This window comes from Agrilus planipennis, unplaced genomic scaffold, assembly GCF_000699045.2.
Source record: "Agrilus planipennis isolate EAB-ADULT unplaced genomic scaffold, Apla_2.0 scaffold119, whole genome shotgun sequence".
Classification (NCBI taxonomy): domain Eukaryota; kingdom Metazoa; phylum Arthropoda; class Insecta; order Coleoptera; family Buprestidae; genus Agrilus; species Agrilus planipennis.
The window spans coordinates 79,008-93,754 of NW_020438931.1; the positions used below are offsets into that span (position 1 = coordinate 79,008).

The following is a 14,747-nucleotide window of genomic DNA, read 5'->3' on the forward strand; positions in this document are numbered from 1 at the left end:
AATATCTTTATCAATAGGGTAGGTTAGGTTAGGTTATCGAGTTTTGTTCAAGTGACCACCCTCTTTCGATCCCCCACCTCCACCCGCTTGAAAATATTTTTTTTATTGAATTTTATTTGAATTATAGTGTATGACAATTGTCAAAATAATCAACTTTCAACCGCCATGACTTTTTATGGGGGTGAGACCGCCGCAAATTTTTTATGGGGTTTTACTCAGATGACCACCTTCTTTCGATCCCCCCTACCCTCCTTCGATCCCCCCTATAACTTCTTATGGGAGTGAGACCGCCACGAACTTTTTATGGTACAGTGGTAGGGGAGATCTCCTCTTTCGATCCCACCCACCCCCACCCTCTTCGGGGATGGGGGCCATCATCTAGACATTTACCGTAAATTTTTTTAAAATATTATGTATCACACAGTTTCGATACCATTCGTGAGATGCTTCAAAAAACGAAGAATGCAGTAGCACCGCATCATCCAGTTACATAAGGTTAATTTTGCAATTTGAATAAGACTGTTGAATGTGTATGCTTGGAGCACAGCGCATATGAAAATACTGAGGGAGATTTTTTGAGTTCCGGAAAGAAACTAGACGCTGAATGTGGATCCCTAGGTTTGCTCTCTAAGGAGAAATTTCGGTGCAGGGTTGTAATCGTCAACCCAACGCCAGTCTATGATTACCTTATGATTCCCGAATCATATGGTACTCCCAACTACACGCCCGCTTCGCGGACCTTACTTGGTCTCCCTCGCAGACTTCACCTCATCTCCCCCTTTTCTCCTTAGCTTTGCACTTTATAGGACCCCACACAGTGTTCGTTTTCGTCATTGTCACATGAAAATTTTGAAATTTTATCTTAATCCACGGTCGTTCTTTAGTGTAGTAGACCAAAATATCTTAGAACCATAACGAATGCAATTGCATGATGGTTCCAGGTTTTGTAAGTTATGCAGACTTATTTCCGGAAAAATGAAAAATATAATTTTGGAAATTACGAACACTATGTGAAAATAGTCAATAAGAAAAAGAGGAGATTAGAATATGTTCGAAGACATTAAAGGTTAGTTGAAGGCATATTAAATGAAGAAATAAAAGTAAAGAGATTAAGAAGATGTATAGTAGTATTGCTGGCAAATGTGGGTGTTCTAGTTTTCGGGAAATGCGAAAATAGGACGAAGTGGAGGTCTGACGACCGTGTGATAATGAAGGATTTCACTAAAATGTTAACTCATGTTTGTGTGAAATCAAGAAGAGCTTCAATTCAGATTTCTAAGTCTTTCATTGAAATATTTAACAATTTCCATACAATAGTTAATCTGATAGTTTATAAATTACTTTTTCAAAATTTAATTATCTGTTTCAATTTTATATTTTACCTGCCTTTTCCTAACACTAATTTCGATTTGTATTAGGATACTTTCTTCATTAAAAAAAGGAATAAGGGAATAGTTATTATAATTTATGAACCATTTAGAAAATACCTATTTTGCATTTTACATTTCAAATGCATTTTCGAAACGATTTTGCATGCCTTATCTTAAAAACATCTAACAACTATATTTTTATATCTCTGATAAACAATTTTGAAAGGTCATTAAGTGATTCCAATTTTTTTAATTGAGGAGTTGTGATCGACGTTGTATGCATTTGAATATTATTCTTTTGGTAAACTATAATGTGTTATAATAATTTACAATTCCCATCACAACAAGGTTCTCTGCAATTTCAGCATTTCAAACTTTAAAAATAATATTGTTTCTTCTCTTAATAAAAACAGAAAAATCTACGTAATTGTAAGACTTGGTAATGTGTAATACGTAGTAAAGCAAGCAGATAAATGCAAAAAAAATGGGTTCAAAGCATGTGTAATGTCGTCCTTTCAGCTGCAGTGGTCTCGTCACTGTGCATCGCATCGCCAAGGATTCAAAGTTTGCATCAGCAGTAACGGGTTTTACTGACGGAACTATCCGGCTTCTACGTCTATCGACCGACGCTCGGCGTCATGGACGTCGCAACCGCGACGGCGCCGCACGGAGAGGGCGTCCTCGGACATTGTTCTACACCACCATCAGTGAGCCATGGTAGATAAGACCGTCGGGGGTACGCGGTAGTAGTGGTGGTAGTGTCATCAAGTGTGCCAGGACTCGACCAAGACACATCAGAACGTGAAGGTGTTTTCCTAGGTTCGCCCTCTGATACCACCACACGGAGATTATTCATAAACATAAAATTGACGGACCGGAGGTAAGTGGCGATTCTGTGTGCCAGAATCAGAAGCGGGAAAATTTTTGGCTTCCGGTGTCCCCGATGCGTACAATTCCAGAATCTGACTGTAACCGGTTGATAATAATAGTGAAGGTTAGGTTTGGAATTCTGAATGAAGCAACAGGAATATTGAACACATTCAATCGAAATGATAATAATATCTTTATTTGCAAATGAAAACTGATTGTGAGAAGACCGGAAAATATAAATAATAATACCTACTGTTCTGTAGCAATAATCTGCAGCAACAATATGATAGGCACTTTTAAGGAAATTGAGTTAATCTTTGGTATCAGTATGTATGCCCTTCGAATAACATTTCGTCGATACCATATAGAAAATACGTTATTGTTGTGTTTAGATATTATTAGAAATCACTTTTGGAAACATAGACCACTGATTTATTGACTTATATTGCTTATTATTCAAGATATTATAGAAAACCCTTCTCTAACTTTCACACTTTCAAAGAATCTATTGGCGTCAATGGATAAATTTAATGAGGTAAACCTTTTGTAGTAGGTAGGCACTCAGATTCTTTTTTCTTCACAATGCAGACTATATTTAATCATACAACATTATGATATAATGTAGACCTTATATCAGGCCTATAATACTCTATTTCAGCTTATTTTATCCTTTCAAACTGTACGTACCTATTGAAATTATTTACATCATAAAAAGGTTTGTTAAACAATAAAACAAATTCATGAAACGGAACCAAAAGTTATAAACAATATAGCTATTCCGCTTATAGAAGTTTTCTTTTACTTTTCTACTTTCTGTACTTACATAAATAAATGTAAAAGGTCGACCTCTTTTATATTCGTTTGAGTAGAAACAGGGGTTTACATCGTTCCTAGACTCTAAAATAAATTAGAAAACTCATGTCTTCATATGTAGAAAAACACTGTTTTTATTTTGATGAATCTTTACTTTAGGCACGTGTTTTTTCGATCTCCATTAATAGATATGAAATATGGTTATATAGTTATANTTATAAATTAATTTAAATATTTCAGCGCGGCGTTGTACGGGTGCGAAACATGAACAGTGGGCGCGGCGGAAAAGAAAAGGTTAGAAGCCTTCGAAATGTAGTGTTATAAGCGAATGATGAGGATAACGTGGGTAGAAAAGGTTAGAAATGAAGAGGTATTAGAAAGAATAGGAGAACAGAGGAGCCTATGGAAGTCAATACAAAAATAGGCGAGATAGGTTGATAGGACACCTTCTCAGGCATGACGGTCTAGTCAGAGACATACTAGAGGCAGAAACAGGAGTTAGGAGGGGTAGAGGTAGACCCAGGTTAGATTACTGTTCACAAATAGTTAAGGATGTGGGTTGTTCCAGTTTTAGGGAAATGCGAAGTTTAGCTCAGGATAGGAAAGAGTGGAGGTACATGTCCAACCAGTTTTAGGACTGACGATCCTATGATGATGATAGATAGATATTTCAGGAAAATTAAAATAGGAAATTTAAATACCTTGTGTATGTCTGTCAGAGTATAATTAAAGAAAAAGCAATTTATTTATTTTATTCGATAAATACAATTTATTTATCAAATAAAATAAATAAATTGTTTATCAAGTAAAATAAAAAAAATGTTTTTAAACGTTTACACCCTTATTGGCTCAGATTCTTACATTTAAAAGATCGCTATCATATGATAGACTACTTCTACATTGAAAGTCCTTCAATATTTTCATTTTACGCGAAGGGTTTGATTTTTTTTTTATTTAGATAAATTCCGTCCAAATTCATTAAGTAAATTGTAAAAATTGTAAACTTGTAAAGATTGTAAACTTGTAAACTTGTAAAAATTGTAAACTTGTAAACTTGTAAACTTGTAAACTTCTAAACTTGTAAAAATTGTAAAATTGTAGATTAGATATATATGTTCTAGATGTAGGGAAATGCGTATAAAAGAGTGGAGGTACGTGTCCAATCAGTCTTAGGACTGACAACCTTATGATGATAGTATGTATTTTAAGTTATACGTGGGTCTTTTTGATTTTACCTACTGATTCAAAACGCTATATGTAAAACGATTCATATGAAAATGTCTCTAACAATCGTTTTATCGGAACAAGTTTCTATTTCAACGAAAAATGGAAATACATAAAGAAAATGACAAAAGAATATTTTCATCCTTTTTAGAAATACAGCGAGTGTAATACGGGCTCCCATGTTTTCGCGAGAATAACTTCTTCAACGTGAAATGTTGCTTCGAAAATAAACACCACCTTAAGCGTCGTAGCCCCTTTCAAAATTAAATAACGTAGCGCAAATAATCACCATGACAAAGTGTTACAACGCCAACGCAATACTGAAACGTTAACAAACTTGTAACCAACAAAGACGACTTGAAATTTTACCCAAACGTTATCTCTTCAAAAGTCGTATTATTAGGGATCAAGTAGGCGGCGACAGACAAGGAAAGCAAACAAAAGTTCTATTCTTATTACGCTTTCTTTAGGAAGTCATAAAATCGAGAAAACAGAGTATCGGTTGACTTTTACGGCATTATAATTCGGGTTAAATTTAAAATATAAAAAGTGTATTGTATTTTCCAAAATCATATTGAGGAATCAAAGTCAAAATAGAGACAAGAAGCACTTTGGTTGCGATAAATAATGTAATTTCTGCTACTAATTTATCTTTGGATCATTTCATTTTTTCTTTGAATATTTTTAAGGTTTTAAGCGTTATTGGTAAAGGTCTAGATGATGGCCCCCGAAGGGGGTGGGGGTGGAAGGGATCGAAAGAGGAGGTCTCTCCCACCACTGTACCATAAAAAGTTCGTGGCGGTCTCACCCCCATAAAAAGTTATGGGGGTTCAATGTTAATAAATATGCCAACTTTTATACATTTCTAGGCATGTAAATATTTATATAGTCATTCTTAAACAATATTCAAAGGTAAAACTAATGAAAAATACATAAAAATATTGAGAAAGTTATATAAAACATTATTTAAATATCTTTATCAATAGGGTAGGTTAGGTTAGGTTAGGTTATCGGGTTTTGTTCAAGTGTCCACCCTCTTTCGATCCCCCACCTCCACCCGCTTGAAAATAAGCTTTTTATTGAATTTTATTTAAATTATAGTGTATGAAAATTGTCAAATTAATCAACTTTCAACCCCCATAACTTTTTATGGGGGTGAGACCGCCACGAAATTTTTATGGTATAGTGGTGTGGGAGACCTCCTCTTTCGATCCCACCCACCACCCCATCATCTAGACATTTATCTTTTCTTTGAATATTTTTAAGATTTTAAGGGTTATTATTTAATGAGCAAACAATTTTTAATTCTTAATGTACTTCCAATCCGAATTTCTACCTACATTCAAGATGCGAACCTGCTTTTAACAAATGACCGTTTTCATTATTTTTGTTAATATAAAACATTTTACATTTTTTAAGAAGGAAAAGACTTGAACATCTTGCTGTCCTTGTCCTTGTAGATTTCAGCTTATCATTCGGCAGGACACCGTTTCGATTCCAGCTTCGTCTGCCCTGTTTCACGTTTTTTTGTGATTTAGCTGGATTATTGAGGCATTATGGAGATACAAAAAAAATTAAACAAGTTACATCACGCAAAAGGTTATCTTAAAATTTTATTTCGAATGCGTTGTTTGAAAATGTGATCTCATGCATACAGAACAGTTGCTGTAAGCGGAATTCGGACGCTAGTAGGTGAAAAGGCAAAGCTCGAATAATTGCTTTGTTGCAATGTCCACGTCGAGGATCGTCAACAAAGGATGTTTGAAATTCAATCCGGCTGTAATCAAGCCTACATAAAGCGTCAATCGAAGCGTCATCGAAGGTAAACAGAAAGGTTTAGCGTGTTCGCAGAAATGTTTACTGGATAAAATAGCGATAAAAAGTAATCCCCTCATACCTACGGCGTTATTTAATCGATTAAAAAAAAAAGAGAAACGTTATAATGAAACCTACGCTTTCGCGGCTAATAAACTATTAACTGACAATTAGTAAATATTATATATAAAAGAAATTATTAGTGCTGTCAGCACAGGACAAGGTAGTATTACGTAGTTAGTATCAGCAATTTCTTATGCTGAAGTGTACGATGTGTTGCATACCTATGTACAAACGATTCCTTTAAATTTATTTTTTCAAACAATTTTTAACACAAGGAAAGTGAGTAAACAAAATTGTTCACAAAAGTGAATTTCGACCACTCGAAGTAATGGTGCTAACAGTTTCGAGCTTACAGTGACTTATAGGGGGAAGAACTAGTCGTAAATAACAAATTAACAGTGTCTATAGAATATAAATATAATCGTTCTTCTCACTCTTACTGCTTTGATCGTTGTTTGGAGTTTTTAATATGTCAATGAAGCAAACGCTAATTTGATTTTATTGTTGTTGAACAAGGGGCCCAGGTGAAGCAAGCTTTCTGCTGCAGGCTTGATAACTTTACCGATTTCTAATCTGGTATAGTTTCCGACAACATGTAGCCCGACAGATAGTCATTTGTATAAAATGTAGATATCTGTTCCAGCTTTGCACTGGCAGGTGTAGATTTGGTAAAGGTCTAGATGATGGCCCCCGAAGGGGGTGGGGGTGGAAGGGATCGAAAGAGGAGGTCTCCCCCACCACTGTACCATAAAAAGTTCGTGGGGGTCTCACCCCCATAAAAAGTTATGGGGGTTCAATGTTAATAAATATGCCAACTTTTATACATTTCTAGGCATGTAAATATTTATATAGTCATTCTTAAACAATATTCAAAGGTAAAACTAATGAAAAATACATAAAAATATTGAGAAAGTTATATAAAACATTATTTAAATATCTTTATCAATAGGGTAGGTTAGGTTAGGTTATCGGGTTTTGTTCAAGTGACCACCCTCTTTCGATCCCCCACCTCCACCCGCTTGAAAATAATTTTTTTATTGAATTTTATTTGAATTATAGTGTATGAAAATTGTCAAAATAATCAACTTTCAACCCCCATAACTTTTTATGGGGGTGAGACCGCCGCAAATTTTTTATGGGGTTTTACTCAGGTGACCACCCTCTTTCGATCCCCCCTACCCTCACCCCCATCTAACCCCCATAACTTTTTATGGGGGTGAGACCGCCACGAGCTTTTTATGGTACAGTGGTGGGGAAGAGCTCCTCTTTCGATCCCACCCACCCCCACCCTCTTCGGGGATGGGGGCCATCATCTAGACATTTACCGTAAATTTTTTTAAAATATTATGTATCACACAGTTTCGATACCATTCGTGAGATGCTTCAAAAAACGAAGAATGCAGTAGCACCGCATCATCCAGTTACATAAGGTTAATTTTGCAATTTGAATAAGACTGTTGAATGTGTATGCTTGGAGCACAGCGCATATGAAAATACTGAGGGAGATTTTTTGAGTTCCGGAAAGAAACTAGACGCTGAATGTGGATCCCTAGGTTTGCTCTCTAAGGAGAAATTTCGGTGCAGGGTTGTAATCGTCAACCCAACGCCAGTCTATGATTACCTTATGATTCCCGAATCATATGGTACTCCCAACTACACGCCCGCTTCGCGGACCTTACTTGGTCTCCCTCGCAGACTTCACCTCATCTCCCCCTTTTCTCCTTAGCTTTGCACTTTATAGGACCCCACACAGTGTTCGTTTTCGTCATTGTCACATGAAAATTTTGAAATTTTATCTTAATCCACGGTCGTTCTTTAGTGTAGTAGACCAAAATATCTTAGAACCATAACGAATGCAATTGCATGATGGTTCCAGGTTTTGTAAGTTATGCAGACTTATTTCCGGAAAAATGAAAAATATAATTTTGGAAATTACGAACACTATGTGAAAATAGTCAATAAGAAAAAGAGGAGATTAGAATATGTTCGAAGACATTAAAGGTTAGTTGAAGGCATATTAAATGAAGAAATAAAAGTAAAGAGATTAAGAAGATGTATAGTAGTATTGCTGGCAAATGTGGGTGTTCTAGTTTTCGGGAAATGCGAAAATAGGACGAAGTGGAGGTCTGACGACCGTGTGATAATGAAGGATTTCACTAAAATGTTAACTCATGTTTGTGTGAAATCAAGAAGAGCTTCAATTCAGATTTCTAAGTCTTTCATTGAAATATTTAACAATTTCCATACAATAGTTAATCTGATAGTTTATAAATTACTTTTTCAAAATTTAATTAATTTCTTTATTTCTATCCGAGAATATCTAAACACATATATAAAGCTTGAGTTCCTAATCTTAATTAATTCGAAATACCCGTACAGTATTCAACACCCACTTCCATATTTACAAGGATTAGTTTCGATAAATCCTTTCTTAGTAAGTTCCTAGAAGCCACGAGAGTGTTTCACGTTTCTAGGTCTTTATAGGTAATTCTGGAAGTTATTTCGTAACGTGTGTGACATTTAGCTGTTATATATGTATATATATGTTAGGATCCTTGCAAAAGCGACAAGAAAATAGTTGAAGTATATCAGAAATATTGGACAATGGAGAAAACAAAAATTAAATGAATGAATATTTTATTTATGGTTTAAGGTTGCCGCCTACACCCACACAGATTCCGCTGTTTACTTCCTATCTGAATATATTAAATTTTAAAGTGTTTTTCTTATATTGAAAATTCTCCAAAAAGTAATCTCTTTGAATAGGCTGTTGAGAATAATTGAACGTTTTTTAATATTCCGAAGATGAATTTTTCTTATCTCTTGGTTGCTAAAAAAACGCCAGCTTACAAATTAAGCACAATATGAACGAAACATTTTTCTTAACAAAAAATAAAAAGTAGACTTAGCTAGGTATACTTCTCTGTTTTTATACTTTAATTTGCCTCTATATGAAAATTATATTTCTTAAGAAGTCTCGAAGTTATTTTTAAGACCCGTGTATTTTCAACAATTCCTTTTTCAATAATGCTTAAACTTAGGCCTCTTAAAACCGAATCCAAAACTTTTCTACAGAAACTCTCGCAAACTGGAATCTATATACCTACATCTCGTGGATTTATAAAACGAAAGACGGATTTAGACAAAATCTCTTATTGAAATCCTCGAAATAAAAAAAGGAAACTAGTTTTAAAAAAATGCTAACCCATGCAATATTAATTTGAAATCATTTTTTCGATTTCTTATTTACCCACTACAAGCTACCTCAAATTAATGAGGGAAAAATTGTTGCTGTAGTCACACCCCCGCCGGTAATCGAACCCGGGACCTTTGGCTTTACGCACCAATGTTCTACCACTAAACTACGAGAGGTAACAACAGCAACCACGACTAAGCGACCTACAAGGTTAACGATCCGTCGATTTTTATTAACTTAATTATATATAAACAACCATTTTTCTCTCATTAATTTGAGGTAGTTTGTAGTGGGTAAATAAAAAATCGAAAAAATGATATCAAATTAATATTGCATATTAATGCACTATTAAGTAACTAACAATATCATAGTACTTCATATATTTAATGCTAACCCATATTGAAGTATATATACCTACTATTTATAAATGCACAATTGCAAATACTATTATTATTTTCCCGGTTTTCTCAGTTTTCACTGGTTAACTTTTAGGAAGCGAAGACGGGCTAATGTCAAAGAACCTCACTCACATTTTTTGGGATACGATATAGAAACCAATTTTCTGCTCTAAAATTTTATAAAGCCGACAGTACTTCTTGCTCTGAAATATGACCGGTGATTATTAAAAACTCCGCTTGTGCTATCTGAAAAGGAAGATATGTCAGTATTTTTATTTTCACCAAGAATATGTTATATGTTCACCTTAAATGATTGGGCTAAAAAAAAATACAGTTTCGAAATTATTTTCGGCGGAAAGGAAAACATAACTGAACGAAGCAACACAGTGAAGTGTTAATATAGGTAACGAAAGATAATTTGAGATACTAAAGTGTAACACATTGCGATGAAGTTGCCGTTGATTAGAGTGTCAACGTGAAAAGCATCAGGCACGAAGTATAAGCGTTCTCATCACGGCCCTGGGGAGATGATCCAATTCGCTCCTGTTAATGTTGTTGCTACAGAAAAAGCATTTCGAAAAATATAAACTGCAAGCAAAGTAAGCTTTACAGTATTCCTTTTATAATACATGGATGCTAAATAGGCACGAAGAAATCCGAATTTTTATCATCCATAATAAAATCTAGTGCCTACATCCCTTTTCTGACTATATATAAGGTGCTTATTTAAAGATAATTTAATTAACCGCATTTTATATCATGTCTTTCATATCATTTAATTAAAATTGATGCTCTTCGTTCTATACCCATGCAACCTTATCCTATTATTATTTTCTTGTACCCAACCTTCACTACCTTATCTGCATTTTTTTCCCTCTCCTCTTTTACCATTTTTCCCAACATCTTCTGTATTTTTGAAGTGAAACTTCTTTACGCACGGAAGGGTAAGTTCGTTTCATGCGAGTTGCTATGTAACGAAATCATGCAACGCATTTCCCCCGCTGTCTGTCCCTGTGTATGCTTAGATCTTTAAAACTACGCAACGGATTTTAATGCGTTTTTTTTAATAGGTAGAGTAATGCAAGAGGAAGGTTTGTATGTATAAAACATGCACAATATAGTAGAGAAACACTGATAATTTTAGAGGTTTGTAATGTGATGTCGAAAATAAACAAAATTTTGCGCTTACATTGCAAACGCTGGCTGAATCGTACGAGATAGATCAAAATAATATACTACAGTATTGTACACCTTAAAAAGGTCTACAAAAAAGTCTGCGATGGTGTATGTCTATCTCTTAGGGATAACTCACAATAACCATTTCTTATCCTTTACTTTTTACAAGAAATAATGGCTTATTTACGAAGCGATTTTAAGTAATACAGCATTAATCCTTATCCAATTAAATACTTTTAAATACATTGTGCATTTAATATAGATCAATATGGCCCTCTACTACATGTAATTTAAATGAACATTTTCGAAGATATTACAGACTTAAAATGCAGGGTTGCGGCGGTACCGGCCGGTTTGTATTGTCTAATGACAAAAACGCTGTGATTGTTGTATATAAAGATATTCTATAACATATTACTTATTACGGACAAAGGAGTTAAAAGATTTGTCCATTTCAGTTTTATTATTGAAATAGAACATTATAAAAACAAAGCCAACGACATTAGATGAGATCGTAACTGCATAAGACGACTTGAAGTTGTGCAATTTTGGAAAATTTTCCTTAATTCGTTTATGTTCTTCAATGATTTCCTAAGTGTTCGTGAATTATAACCGTAACAAACTGCCTCGTTTCAGTTTTGCTTTCGTGCTCCAATAAAATTAACGAACTCTCGCTGGACACAGTATTACTTAAAGATTCGAAAGGTCGCCCGAGACGAGAGAAATAAAATATTTATAGACATCATTTGTCTGATGTTCATTTATCGTGTCTCCATGTTTATTTTACTTATTGCCTTGTTTGTAACGAGCATTAAACGTAATGAATCATCTCGTTTAAAATTTTATGTAGGTATGAACGGTAAAAAATAAACACAGGGATGGAATGGCCTCGAGGGAATTTGTCGAAATTTTGTTTACCGTCCTCGTTTCTCCTCCCTTTGTATGGTTGATTTATGATTCAGAAAAGGGGAAAAGTACATTTGTGTAACGAAATTGAAATTACTTTTTCAAAAGAACAACCAACTAAAAAACGTCATTTTTGAAAATGTCAATTATCCAAAGAAGTATCATTTTGTTCGTCAAGTATCTAGGTAGCAGACGACGAATTTATAAAAGGGGTAGTCAATTTCTGTACTAAATTTGTCCAAATTTTCGACTAAAAGTCAAATCTAGCAATTATAAAAAAAATTAATTATTTCACTTCGTATAGATATCAGAAAAGAAAAATTACTTTAACGCCTTTCTAACTGGTATAAAATTTTAAGGGTAGCCGTCTTTTATAGCTTTATAGCTTATTTTAAAACATGTTCGGTAGTTTTCCTGTATGCTATGCTATGTTACAAACTTTCGGTCATATTTAATAACGAAGCTTCGTGAGTTTCTTCTTTACTAAATTAATAACAACAGGTGGAAATAATTCTCAAATCGGTGTTTTCCAAGTCTATTCTAATATGTTTGGAACCCTTTCGGATTCTGTTTGTATTTTAATGGTTCATAAATAGATTACTGTTTATTCTTTTTCAGTTAGAACGCGCATATTGTACAAATATGGTGAAGACGCTGGGCGTCATATTCATTAAACAGTAATAAAAGAAATACAACGCGTAATGTGTTACACATTTAAAATTTTCCAAAAAAATGGCGATCATACAGATGAAGGAATAATCGAAACCAGTCGAATAGTTTAGTAGAAAATTTATAATCACCATAGGTAATCACAAGTAGAAGGCTAGAATCCTAGATTACATAAGGTTATAAATGATAAGTAAATCAATTAGGAGTATGTGAGATGAATTGGCAGAACACCTTTTGAGACATGAAGGGCTACTCATACAGATTTATTAGAAGCAGAAACAGGAATTAAGAGTAGGAGAGGTAGACCTAAATTAGATTACTGATCAGAAATAGTTAAGGAAAAGCGTTCTCGTTTAAGCGAAATGCGAAGATTAGCTCAGGACAGGAAAGAGTGGAGGTGCCTGTCCAACCAGTCTCAGAACTGACGGCCCTATGAAAAACTTTAAAAAACTTTTGGGTGTTTCATTCCCACCAGCCAGTAATGCTGGTGGGCGGGCAGTCCCTCCGGACTATGCCGGAAGGTAGGGCGGAAGGCCCTCTTCAGCCTGCTTTCAGGAATCGTGGGAATGGGTGGGTGGTGGTTCGGGTGAGAAAGATGAGACGGACGAAATGAAGACAGAAGAGAATGAAAGATTATCTGTGGAATATTACTGCCTCAGCATTTGCCTAAGTGATCCAAGGAAACCACAGAAAACTTGGACCAAGGCAGACGGACCCGGAATCGAACCGGCGTCCTCCTGAATGCTAAGCAATGGTCTAGACCTCTAGGCCATGCCGCTCGGTGGGCCCTATGATGGATACGTACCTCTATTGTTTTCTAGCTTAACAATTTCCGTATTTCCCGAAAGTTACAGCATCCTACATCTTTACAAATTTGCAAAGATAATCCAATGTAGAACTTCCTCTGTTTCTTATTACTCCTGTTTGTGCTTGGCTTAGATAATGTCCTACCAATCTATATCTCTCTTTCATTACTTATTTCCATAGCATTTTCCTATTTTTCAGTATCTCGTCATTTCTATCCACAGTATTCTTCTATTAACTAGAAATGGATCGAATAGTAATTTTACCAAATTTATTTTAACAATTTAATTCTTTTATTTTTCCTTAGAAGCAATTAAAAATACTGTAGAGGTGATTTTTTAAATTGGGTGGTTTTTTAAGGAATGCCTGAATATTATTTGCCTTCTATCCTATACTAACAAATGTTGATATAAGACGCGTTCTATCAATAACGGGTTGATAAATTATTGTCTATCTGTTATATAGGTATTTATGGAATGTAACAGTTATTACTGATGCTATTTTAAGAAATTTATCGTGCACCGTAAATTGTTTGTGAAACGTTATTGTTATCGATTGGGAAAAATTCTTAGAAAAAATGTATTGCATGTTCTATTTCAACTATTACCTACTAAATATTTCAATTTAACAAGGACGGTATTGATTGGTAACTGCACGAAATTTCCATGTCATAGTTGAGTATTGAACTGACGACGAATACTATTAATAGTCTCTATCACAAGGTCATGTAATTTCTAATAAACTGGTACACGGTTTCTATTTATCATTCATTCATGTAATCATTATAAAACCGTCTTCGATCACTCTGGTATGTCTACTAGATGTTTTACGCAAAACATTAGTTAGGTGGACAGTGCCACTGTGAACTATTTCTATGTTTTGAGTGTTCTTGTATATAGACACGTGTATTTTACATTTGGTACCGTTTACGCACATATGCTAAAAGACTTTAAATGCTTGCTGTGAAAAGGGAAAGAGCGAATATAAAGATAGGAGACGAAAAATTAGAAGAAGTGGTCGATTATAGGTATCTAGAAAGTCAGATGAGTCAGGACGGAAGGAGTAGTAGGGATATAAAGCAGAGGATAGGGCAGGGTCGAGTCACCTTCAATAAAAAGAAGTCACTTCTATGCTCGCGAACGGTTAATTTAGAAATTCGGAAATGGTTGTTAAAGGTGCATGTTTGGAGCACGGCTCTGTACGAGTGCGAAACATGGACAGTAGGCGCGGCGGAAAAGAAAAGGTTGCAAGCGTTCGAAATGAGGTGTTACGGGCGAATGATGAGGATACCGTGGATAGAGAAGGTTACAAATGAAGAAGTATAGAAAGAGTAAGAGAACAGAGGACTCTATGGAAGTCAATAAGAAATAGGCGAGATAGGTTGGTAGGACACCTTCTCAGGCATGAAGGTCTAGTCAGAGACATATTAGAGGCAGAAACAGG

At 34.9% G+C, this 14,747-nt stretch overlaps 1 protein-coding gene across 4 annotated transcripts in view; it reads left to right on the forward strand.

Moving 5' to 3' along the window:
* The window catches only part of LOC108736724 (heparan sulfate glucosamine 3-O-sulfotransferase 1), a 135,512-nt gene that overhangs the window by 11,284 nt on the left and 109,481 nt on the right, over positions 1-14,747 (forward strand). For 2 of the 4 annotated variants that reach the window (XM_025974191.1, XM_025974192.1), the window contains exon 2: positions 1,890-2,250. The exons of the other annotated variants lie outside the window; for them this stretch is intronic. The gene's annotated coding sequence lies outside the window, so the exon portion shown is untranslated. The remainder of the gene's footprint in view (positions 1-1,889; positions 2,251-14,747) is intronic. 4 annotated transcript variants of the gene reach the window in all.